This window comes from Odontomachus brunneus, unplaced genomic scaffold (genome assembly GCF_010583005.1).
Source record: "Odontomachus brunneus isolate Ranch 3 - 2012 unplaced genomic scaffold, Obru_v1 Obru_scaffold_131, whole genome shotgun sequence".
Taxonomy (NCBI): domain Eukaryota; kingdom Metazoa; phylum Arthropoda; class Insecta; order Hymenoptera; family Formicidae; genus Odontomachus; species Odontomachus brunneus.
Window position 1 is genome coordinate 486,109 of NW_022639581.1, and position 10,676 is coordinate 496,784.

A 10,676-nucleotide genomic window follows, 5' to 3' on the forward strand; every position below is an offset into this window, starting at 1 on the left:
TATATATATATATATATATATATATATATATATATATATATATATATTACATATATATATATATATATATATATATATATATATATATATATGTATCAGAAACTAATCGAATTAATATTCGAATGCCATGATGCGAGCAGGATGCTGGATTGGGAAACCAGGACGTTGGAAAATAGACAACATTTACACGGGGAAAAAATGTTATAAGATTAAAAATTTAAAAATTATTATAAGATTTTATAAGATAATAAATTCCTCTAGGAACATTCTTTCCAAATTTTTTAATAGCACATTTTAGTTCCTAACATACAAGGTGTCTCGATTTCTCGTGAGCGAATTGAGATAAACACAACAGTCCAATACCGTTTTGCGATATTCGCAATAATTATCGAGATTTAAATTAAAGAAGATTTGTAAACAATGCTCGATATAGTAGATGAGCTGTAATGACGACGTCTGCCGTCGTGTGCTTGTATATTAGATCAAACTGAACGAAAGGATCCTCTACCATTTTGCAAATGACAACATAGATTGTTAGATAAAGATTTCTAGATTTTTAACTAAAGATTTATGCGTTATCGCGCATAATGTAACAATTTTCTTTCATTAATAACTAAAAATCTACGTGTTGATTTGCAAAATGATAAGCATTTTTTTGTTTAATTTGACTTAATGTACAAACACACACAATAACACATATCGCCACTACAGTTCATATCACGTGTGATCATTCACACAAATTTTCCACAATTAATATCTCGATCATTATTGCGATCTTCGCAAAACAATATTGAATTTTTTTGTTCATTTCAATACGTCTTCACGAGAGATTATGAAATGGAGCTAAGATATCATATATATATATATATATATATATAGAGTAAAATTATTTATCACAAATTTTTAAGGTAAACACGTTATTCAAGATTAAGGTAAACACATTATTCAAGTTTCTCTGTCGTTGAATCAAAAATCGCGTTGACAACATATCAAGCGTAAATTCCTAATTACGGCGGAATCTTTGACATTGCCGGCGTTTTCATCTTGCCGCAGAGTCCGCCGGACAAAATTAAATGACTTATGGCGGACACGGCCCGTAAATTACGAAACCTACGAGTAGCGGAATACGCGCTGCTGCTCGTTTGTCGCATGTGCTGTCTTGGTGAGAAATAATGGCTTCAGAAAATACTAAGTCCCGAGACGTCGGTGGAAGTATGACCGTCTCTACGACCGTTATAAATCGTCACTCTGACAATTATCCGCACCGGCAATTAAATAATTGCTCAAAGAAGCCATTTTTACGATACACTCGTGGCGACGATAATTTTCATACGTGACTATACGCGATCTTCCTCTAACATCGGGAAATATCTCCCTTCTCAATTAGCGATAGATATTAGACCGATTCGTGGCGGAAAGAGGAATTTTATTTATTTTCCAATCGACAACGAGTAAGAATTCGATATCGAGGAAGGAGTACCGTGTGATCGATAACCGCACGATTGACCTTATTACATCTAATTCCAGGAACATTCTCTCTTCGCGCCGCGATAATAAACCTCAAAGGTGGAGCATTATAGGGTCGAATGTCTTCGGCAGTTCAACAAAATTCCTTAGTGCCACGCGCGCAAAGGGCCGTGCAATCACGCGTGACTTTCAGTTAGTTCGATCGCCGGAATTTAATTACGGATGGACCGGATAAAGGCAGGCGGATAACCCCACGACGGCATTACAGCTATACGATCTCATATCATCAAACCCAGCATCCGTCGTATTGGCGTTTCGCGTACGTTGCGGCGCGGAAAACGCGCGACTGATGAAATATGACGCGACTCTTTTTCTGGGACATGTACTTTTTAATTAAAAATATAGCTTTTAAACGTTCAAGTGCTTCATTACCGCCCGCGAATACCTCCAATCGCGTTTCGAAGCGTTTGTCGTGTTTACGCGTGCGAACACGCGTGCAATAGCCGCAAAGGACGTCAATCAATGACCGAGAAAGCAATCTGCGCTTTCGATCCTTCAAACTCGCCGCGCGGAAGAGGTAATCCGATGTTTATTTAAAAGGCCGCGAGTGTCGATCGTGACTGCCATTTGTACAGCGCGCGCTCGCGTATTTATTCATTTTTTTTTCTGTTGCTCTCCACCCCTTTATCTCCCTTTCAGGTTTGCCTCCACCTTCCTCGCTTTCACTTCCATTTTACCTTCGTTTTGGCAAAATACCAAAATGCACCATCAGTTTGCCTTTGACGCGCACCGGTCGAAAACACCGTAACTCTCGTAATTTCATAGTCCACCAGACTGAATCCAGACAGGATCTGGTTGGACGTGTGGAATACAATAATATCGGAATACCGCGAGAGTCAGCATTGAATGATAAACCGTACACACACATATATATTTTTTTTCTGAATTTTTTTCAATCTATGTGTTATGTGTGTGCGTATTATGCGTGGATATGCGGCTGTGTGTGTGTATATACAGGGTGTCTCACACTCTTCTTCGGGCATTTTGTGGGGACGTAGAACAGGTTGAGGTGAACATAAAAGTCCTATACAATATTCACAATAATTATCAAGATATTAATTGTAAAAAACCTGTAAATGATCTTGCAGAATATGGTAAATAAGTTATAGTAGCGTTGACTACCGTTGTGTACTTATACTTTAGGTCAAATTGAACAAAAAAGTCCTCTACCATTTTCCAAATAATCACATAGATTTTTAATTATTAATTAAAGAAGTTTATTGCACGATTTTGCGTGATAATGCACTCATCTTCTTTAATTAATACTTAAAAATCTATGTGATTATTTGCAAAATAATAGAGGACTTTTTTGTTCAATTATATGTGCATCTAATAAATTAATGCACTGAGAATAAAAACGTTTAATATATTTGTAACTATAATTATACAGTTATAATATGAAATAATTACCACAGATTATGCTGAAGAAAAACACTCTTTTAAAATAAAATTCTACTATAACATTAATGATGATAATCTTATATGCATGTTACTATATGTTACGATTTTAATACAAAAAATATAATTGCAACAAAAAATAACTGCAATTTTAGTTAAATTGATAATTTTTTCTCTCAGTGCATACATTTTAACACGTCTGTTAACAATTTATTCTTTTAACAACTCCATTTAAACAATTCTCATTGTGTATGAAAAACAATTGTTAACAATGAAAGGATTGTTAAGACTGGTAATAGTCGAATATGTCGAGATTTCGATCGTCGTATAATAGCGAATTTTGTCGCATATTTTCCGCGACGTTTATCTTCACAATCGGCGTGCAATTGCGCGACACTCCATGTTCTGCGCGCACACTGACGCTACGTTAAACCGCTGCATTCAGTTTTTTGTTGCTGCGTCAGCGACCAGGAGAGAATTTTTCGCCCGCAGATGATGCATGAGGTTATTAACGCCACGAACGGCTGCACCTCGCAAACTTTCGCGGGGATCGCCAAGTTCAAGAAGCTTTTTCCGGTTCTCAGATCTAACTTTTGTAGTCCAACTTGTGCGGCGCGATTTACAAGAAACGCGTGACATGAAGGTAAACTGTGCGCTATTCTTGCAAACTGCGCTTCGAATCTTCGCGCTGCTGTCGTTTTTTTTCCGACGTTTTAACAGATAATATTCTCGTAGAAAATATATCGTCATGAAGATACAAAACTTTACCAATCGACCGAGTATTGATCATATTCACGAACACATACACACTGAGAGAAAAATTGGCCGAGTTGACGAGGCATTTTGCTTGAACGAGCAAAATTCGTTCAAGCAAACGTTTAGTCGATTGAACGAATTATTTAGTAGTTGCTGTAATAAGAGTCAGCAATTGCTTCAATGATTGAGATCTGGTCAGCAAATGCATCAACACACTTATTGTTGCACTACACGAGAAAGATACACGAAAGAGAGGTTTGGCTGGATTAACTAATTTCTGGTAAAATATGAATGAACGAAACATTCCGGTTGATATCAGAATTCTGTTCAAGTCAACCAGAAATCTTGTTAGCTCGAATAGAATTCTGGTAACTATAACCAGCATTTTTGGATCGTTTATATTTTATCAGAAATTTGCCCCAACAAAATCTTATCGTATAACGTGTAATTCAATGCAATATTTTTTTAAAGACAGATGACCGCCGATTTTCTCGATCCAATTGTTTTTTTCCATGATATTGCATGCATAAATTATATAAACTTGTTTTTGCGACTAAAATGTAATATATCACATATTACCTTCAAAATTTTATATTATTTTTAAGAAGACGATTACTTTTAATTACCAAATTATTTTTGAGAATTTACGGAAGTAAAAAACGACTATTCATATTTGCCCATTGTAAGCGAAGGTTTTTGCTTGTAATCCCTTCGTGCCTTAGATTTTTTCTGTTTGATCAGTATAAGAGGAGAAACTATATTGAAAGAAAATATTTTGAGAGAAGAAAGTAATAATTACCAAATACGTTGCCGTTCCTCTTACAGCTCGAGATGCGAAGTTTTCCCGATATCTGTAATTAAAATCAAGATTAAGAATATATATTCGATAAACACGATTGTATAATTGAATTGTGTAATTGAGTTCGACATTAAGAACGAATATTCGATAATCGCGGAAGTATATTTAGAAAAAAATGTTCGATACTTGTAACTCTATAATCACATGGAGGAATAATTACAATAAATTATAGTCAAGAGAAAACCACTTTTTAAATTAAATTAAATTTTACTATTAAATATTAAATTAAATAAATTAAATTCTACTATAATATTAGTGATAATAACTTTGTGTAAAAATAACTATAATTTTAGTTAAATCGAGCATTTATTTTCTCAGTATATATGCGCTGATTCGCTTCATGAAGCAGCAATATGTGCTTGAACGGCAGAAACGATTTATAAAGCTTAAAGCCAGCACATCGGAAAAGCTCTTTAGGTAATTGGAGCCGAGTCAATCTCATTAAGCGCTTGTGGCGAATATTCAAATTCATAGCGACGAACAGTGCAACGTGCGCTCAAATCTATGAATTTGTGCGCAGAGTCGAACAGTCAACTTATAAACTAATAATCAGATATCAATACCTGCTGCCGTCAGTATGTGCGTCAGTATGTACGTGCGCGCAGCGACAAGGTCGTATTTAACGGCACGCGCGATAATAGATGTGCAAATTTATATTTTTCATTTTTGATGCGCAAACGCGCATCACCAGTAGCTGAGATGTGTGCGCGTTGATCTCCCCAATACGATTACTTAAGTTGAACTATCATTGACAAGTAAACCTACCTAAAAGTTACACTCCGATTTTTTCCTAATTTGGCACAAATGTAGAAATACAAAAAATATCTAGATCATATTTTTTTATTTTGGCCCACTTTGAGTTTCATGGACAATTTATAGCTTTTTAATGTTCTCACTCCTATTATCCTCTTAGGTAGGTTTACTTGTGAGAGAAAAATGTACTATCTTCGCGTTGGAACAACCAAAAAATATAGTTGAGGCCCAATTTGACTCTAATTATATTTTTTAGTTGTTCCAACGTGAAAATAGTAGTAGTAACATGCATATAACATCATTATCACTAAAATTATTGTACAATTGACTAAAAAATGATTTGATCATAATTTATAGAAGAAGAGAGAAGAAAGAGAGAGAGAAATGATTATTTTTCTATATGATTATTATTATAAATATCAAACATTTTACTCAATAATGGTATTGTGTAAAGATATGTCGCAAGTGTACTGAGAAAAATCCTTCTATTATCAGTGCAAAAGCATGTTTGCTGTTTAATGATCGTTACAGATTGAATAGTTATCGTTACAAATAATTTTTCATCAGTTGTCATTTTAACAGACATACATTGCCAGAGATATAAATTACGTTATTTGTTGGATGTACAAAATTCATTGTAAATACAACTTATAATATCAATAACACCAACAAATACAACGGCAAGCATCGTAAGTAGAGGATTTGCTCGAAGAAAAATGAATCTCTCCCGTACGAGTTCACATCACATGTTGCCGAGCCTAGTCAGAGTGAGATAGCTGTTATTAGGTGATGTGTGTGTATAATATACATGAAATATTGCGGCACAGAAAATAAGTGCTTTTGAAGAAACAGATCCGATATTTATGTAATAATAATGCGTTGCTATTTTCTCCTTCAAATTCTTCGAGAAAGAAATATTTCCTTGTTAATACAACTGATTTGATGAACGTCATTTCTAACCTTTTCAACCTCTGCATTGTTTACAAATTAAATTTATCATTTATTGAATTAATTGTAGTATCTGTATCCATTATAGAAGTATTGCCACAGTAGCAAAATAAAAGCAACAAATCATTTGTTTCCATAACGGAATTGCTTGCCGTCTTACTTTACCGACCATTTATGGGAACTGGTATTTTGTTAAATTAGTAAAACTATTTTTCTCAGTGTGGCACATGCAACTGTGTAAAATTTACAGTAATGCTAGTCGCCGCCGAGTGAGCGCCACTCTCTCGCTCGACGATTGTCTTTGAGTTGCGTCGTGGCCGAGTATCGAGGGACAAACTATCGAGTAATCGCCGCAGAGGCCCAGAGACTGGCCGTGCATACGTATATACGGGTGGTTAGGTAAGGTAAAGTTTCGCAGAATCTCTCAAAGCGACGGAGGAAAGTTCGCACAATGGCAAAACCGGTCTTAAACGCGCCGTTGCGAAGTTGCGGCGCTCGACGGTTAAAAGGCGCGCGCGGGCGCGTTTCTCGAAGCGCGCAATAATAATGAGCCCACTTTGCGTACACACATACACACACACGATGTGTTGGCGCGATGCGTGTCACTCGTACGTAATTAAATACGGGCGTATCGAGTTGCAAGCAAGTCAGGTGTTAACACGCGAGCAAATATATGAAGACCCGAACTCGAGCGTGGTACGCGAAACTGAAAATCGAGGAAGCTCCGCCGAGCGAGAGATACTGTCGGTTTTGCGGTTCCGCCTCGCGCAGCCTCGAGAAGCAGCTGCCAATCGAGGGACACCGGCCGCCGTTTTCTGAAGGACGTTAATGAGATTACACCTGTTGTCCCGTTCTCAGATTCTGGCGTACCGCGCCTCTCGCGTTTTTACTCGTAGCCACTTTGACTCAACGAAACGTTATTAAAATGCGTAACTTTGCAATCAGTGCTGCTAGCTTTTTTCCTCCTTTTCTTTGTGCAATTGTACCAGATCCATCACAACCGATGATTTATTGCAGTGTCTTTCATGGCCAGCGTATCGCGTTATTCGTGCAAGAGGCTACGTATCTGTGATTATATTCGTGACTAGTAGCAATCTGGTAGTTCGACACTCAGTACAAGTCGATTTTTCTTTTTCTAGCAACACACTTTGCCGTCCATTTATCCATCACTTCCGTGCATGGAGAGAATTTTGTAAAAATTATTGTAGAATTTTGTAATTAAGGAATAGATCGATGTATTTTGCAGTAAATTATTATCTTTTCATCTCAATGTGTCATTCATATCTTCAGCAACACTGAAATATGCTATTAAAAATTTGTTACACTAACAGAAAAAATATCTATAAATTAAAAAAATACTTATATTTATTCGGTGAATACTATTAACATATTTACTTATCTAAGATTTTAGGAAAACATATATTTTTTTATATGAAAAATATTTTCTATTAATATAAGCAAATATATATTATTAGTATCTACTATAAATAAATATTTTTTATTTTTTAAATATTTTCTTCCTCTGTGTATGTCCCTACACTGAGAAAAAATGTTTCGTATTTATAATTATAATTATATAGAGAAATAATTACTATTATAGTCAATAAAACTATTTTTTAAATTAAATTCTACTAAAGTTACCGAAAATAACCTTATATGCATTGTTACTATTATCATTTTTTCGTGTTAGAACAATCAATGTGGTTGGGATTAAAAATGATTATAATTTAGTTAAATCGACCATTTCTTCTCTCAGTGTTGTGAGATTTATTATATTTCTTAATAAGAATGACCTTACTACTGGAAACATAGTAAAATTAAAAATAATTTATATGAAAAAAAAACTATAACATTGTCTCTGCGTGTAAAATTCTTGCGGTTAATTTTTGGATATATTATTCGTATCACGAAAATACTTAGAAAGATTGCAACCAAGATGCACGAAAAAGGGCTGAAAATTACGTTGGAGAATAAACGCGTATTTTTACCACATCCCGTGCATTAAATTGCAGTTTCATAATTGAACGCAATTTCGATATTATAATGTAGCAACATTCTAAAATAAATTTTTCTCTCGTTAATAATTACCATACATTCCAATACCTATCGGAAATTAATTGAATAATCGAAGTTAATTACATCCCGACTCGCGCTGCGCGTGTGATTAACGTAGAACTAATCGGAATTCCTGAAGGGTTTTGCGGCCTGGATGGCTAGATCAATGGCATTCATCCCGAGATATTGACCTTCCGGACGTATATTGACGAGGCCGGAGCTTCGAATACAATTTCCGAGATCATCTGCCGTATAAGGGAACTTACTCTCTTCCCCTCCGATTAATCAAACAACTCGATGCGATATAATAACTTGCGACATGGAGCGGAGTCGTGTCGCTTTCCCATTATGGAAAATGAATAGCCGACATAAGCGAATCGATCAAAAAATAATCAAATATATCAAGATCGATCGGCGGGAATTCGCAAGACGACCTCGTCGCGCAAGTGATAACGGCGCACGAATTTGCATTCTTCGCGGGATTCGGTTTAATTAACGTTTGTTCAACACGACGAAGCCTCTTATCGTTAAGTGAAACGGCGAGAAAGTATCGATTTCCTTATCTAACGCGAAACCACGAACCGAAGAGGACGGAGTTAATATACTACACGCGGAGGCGCGTGACTATAAATCCACATCAATATATATATATATATATATATATATATATATATATATATATATATATATGAATGTATGTATGTATGTATGTATGTATGTATAGTATGTATGTATGTATGTATGTATTGGGTACTGCATGCAGCCGGTGTTCTCGAATACTTCCCCATGGATGGCGAGATCGATGCCGAGATGAAGGAAATTCCTCGATGCTCGCTATAAGCGGAATCCCGAGAGTGCTTCCCGTCCGCAAACGGAATAAGTTGGTCCGTTTTGCCGTGCGCGCACGCGGACAGATTCCTACCAGAAAACTTTTCGCGACGTGACGCCGATAGCGTGCATACGTAATAAATGTAAGGTACACGCCATCTGAAAGCACACATGACCGCGAATTGCAAGCCATTATTTTATGACTCGCGATAAGAAATATGATGAGTATCGCGCGAATAAAAATCTCCCTTCACATATTAAAAAAGAAAAGGAGAAAAAGAAATAGAAGCAGAATTTTATATGTGTCTGTCGCATTTTAAGATTATGCAAAATAACAGGAACGGTTTCGCACACTAAAAGATTTTGTGTTAAATTTAACACACATGTCCCAATTTATTCACTCTAATTTTTGTGTTAATTTAAAAGACAAGACAAATATGTAAACGAATAAGACAGATAATATGTCGGAAATTGACACAAAAATGTAACACTTGAACAATGTTGTGTTATTTTAATATACGGTAAATATGAACTCAAGGCAGATTAATGAAAATAACACGACGATACCCGAATCGAAATTTTCCTATGTTAAACCTTAAATTCTACAACATAATAGGAGTTAAGTTAGCAAAGTAAGTTAACAAAGTTTAATTCTAATGATACAATTTAGTCCTATTTTGATTCTGGTGAAATTTCTCTTTTCACTTTTTTTAGCGATAAAATAGATGTTGATTGGAATAGTGAGGTTGAAAGTAGGATCAAAATTTCGATTCAGGTAGGTTAAATAAAATCCAAAGAGGTTGATGTAGGTTTCAAAGTATCAAAATAGATATTGAATGGAATAGTGAGGCTGAAAGTAGGATCAAAATTTCGACTCGGGCAATAAATCTTAAATTAATACATAGATGTGTCAAAAATTAAAGAATTAACACAAGAATATCGATTTCAAAACACGAATACAAAATGTCCTTTACCGTGCAGCAAAGCGTGTGTATTTTTAATATCGAAGTACAGTTAAACGCATGTTAATCTCGTTTTGCAAATCATCCTGTGGACATACTCGAACATACCTTGAACATACGTGTGCGATTATATACGTGTTGCGATGGTGAAGATACTGTTATTGAACATCGAAAAATGTGTACGACTCTCGCGATATATGCGATAACGATATATCGCGCGCGCGGGTTGTGATTCCCGGTCCCTTTTCTCGGGAAGATAACTGACAGGCGTATTATACCGCTTAAAAGGCAATCTACGAGTATAAAAAGTCCCTTACAGTTAGACAGGCGCGAAGGATCCATTTCCTATCGATGAATATCTGTAAATTTACGATGCAAACAGGAATCGAGATATGCGTTACGGGGCTGTCGTTACGAAATATAGATTCCGATAGCTCATTTCGAACGGTTACGGTTCAACGCGCGAGGATGAGGAAAGAAGAGCTTCGTAGATGCGATAGAATACCAAGAGAGAATGTACGTGATCCGCGAATAAAGTAAATATTGCTGCTGTCTCTGGCTTATTATATATATATATATATATATATATA

General features: G+C 35.7%; 1 protein-coding gene across 4 annotated transcripts in view; it reads right to left on the reverse strand.

The window, feature by feature from the left end:
- The window catches only part of LOC116850020 (protein tincar), a 224,033-nt gene that overhangs the window by 177,727 nt on the left and 35,630 nt on the right, over positions 1-10,676 (reverse strand). For 3 of the 4 annotated variants that reach the window (XM_032827785.1, XM_032827782.1, XM_032827784.1), the window contains exon 2: positions 4,481-4,532. The exons of the other annotated variant lie outside the window; for it this stretch is intronic. The gene's annotated coding sequence lies outside the window, so the exon portion shown is untranslated. The remainder of the gene's footprint in view (positions 1-4,480; positions 4,533-10,676) is intronic. 4 annotated transcript variants of the gene reach the window in all.